Source organism: Athene cunicularia (assembly GCF_003259725.1).
Source record: "Athene cunicularia isolate RWA chromosome 5 unlocalized genomic scaffold, athCun1 chr5_part1, whole genome shotgun sequence".
Classification (NCBI taxonomy): domain Eukaryota; kingdom Metazoa; phylum Chordata; class Aves; order Strigiformes; family Strigidae; genus Athene; species Athene cunicularia.
This window is the reverse complement of record NW_020799101.1, coordinates 40,931,058-40,932,845: the sequence shown is the minus strand read 5'-3', so window position 1 is coordinate 40,932,845 and position 1,788 is coordinate 40,931,058.

Below are 1,788 nucleotides of genomic sequence, written 5' to 3'. Positions count from 1 at the left end.
ATACGGGACTTGTAAACAGACAGAAGGGGCGGGGCGGCGCCATTTTCCCTCCCCTCGGGGCTTTCACCCGCGGTCTGGCGGAGGTAACCCCGCTGGGGGGGTGCTGGCTCACCCGCTGCCGGCGGCTTGGTGCACGTGAAAGAAAGTCCCGCTGCTGAACCCCCTCTCCGAGATCGCTCTTGGCTTGTGCAGCCCAAGGGCAGGTTCTCCCAGGCTGGGCCTAAAGACAGGGCACCTGCATCCAGTAGCGTGTCTGCACATACAGAAATACCTTTATGTAAGTGTAGGGTCTGTGCCTTTTCGTTATTAGAGGGTGTTGATGTGCCTGAAATGAGGTACTAAAGGAGAGTAGAAACGTAAAGCTATATAAACATGGCTGTAGTTTATTATTCATGTTTGATTATTCATTTATTGCATATGCCAAGCTTTATTAAAAACTACTGGAAAGCTGTCAGAGCTTGCAAAAGCACTGATTTTAATATTGGTCATCAGTTTAGCGCTTTTACCTGGGAGATGACTTCTGTGAGCATGAGAACAGGCCTGAATGCTCCTCAGGGCTTGGACTGGGCCAAATGAGCCCACACACTGTAAGTGTCCTAGTGCTGTAAGAAATGCAGCACTTTCTAGTCTACTAGATCTCACTGGGTTATTTTATCCTTTCAGTAAAGCTGTGATACTACAGCAAAATTACATCCAGAAACAAGTTTTATCTGTTATGAGCACTGAGAGCATTTAAACCTGTAGAAATGAAGATAAATCTTCATCCTGTCAGCAGACAGTCAGTCTTAACCACGGTGTCAGGGAACTAGGGCTGTGATGAACTCACACAAAATTGAAATTCTCAGTGAAAATGCTGCACAGAAAGCATCTCCCTCAGCTGTGTGTCTTCTGATGAGCAACTGTTCATGAGGTCATGAAGTTCACAATTGCACTACTTTAGGTCTTTGAGCACTTCTTGAAGTAGGAACCACCAAAATCACTTGAAAATGCCCCATGAGACCAGCTGACTAGCCAAGAGCAGACATTTTTCTACCTCCTGATTCTGCCACAGGTGTTTCAGCAGTTACTCCTGTTACATCTGGTGCTTATAGGTGTGCCCAGCAGGAGGAATAAATAGAGCTGCTCTTAATTACATTTGGAGATTCTCAAAAGGGAGCCTCAGGAGTGTTTGGAGTGCTTCTCTAATGCTGCCCTGCCAAACTGCAGTTCATCAGCTGGTGGAGCTCTGCTTTGCACTCCCTAAAGGAACTGGAATCAAGTTAAAAGTCAAACCTAGTTTAGGAATAGCAGTGACTGCTGAGAAACGTGATGTCCAATTCTCCATTTCACTGAAATCAACGGTTACTCTGCTACCACGATCCGCACCTTAATTTTGTCATTCCAAGTTTCTGCTGGTTTGGGATGCAAGAAACACTTTGAAATAATTGTTCAAGATTCTCGCAGTTAAGCCTCAAGAGCAGCAGTTTCTACTGCTTTCTCTGTGGAACTGCCCGACATTGCTGGTGGCTCCGGGACTCTGTTGCTACCCCAGGCCTGGCTGACCAACGTGGGAAGTTGAATGTTCCCGTTCATGCCTTGCTGGCTTTTGTGTATCATTGCTTGTGGGTCGGTGAAGGTCATGTAGGGCTGCTCCAAAATCTATTGAAATCAATGGATTGTGCCTCTGCTTGAGACAAAAGGTGGAACTAGAATCTTAGGTTTTTGCACCGTTTATCTTCAGACAAGAGAGCACCGCTGATCTTACAAAAGGGTTTGGCAGATGGACTAGTGCGAGCAGAAGACCTCTCA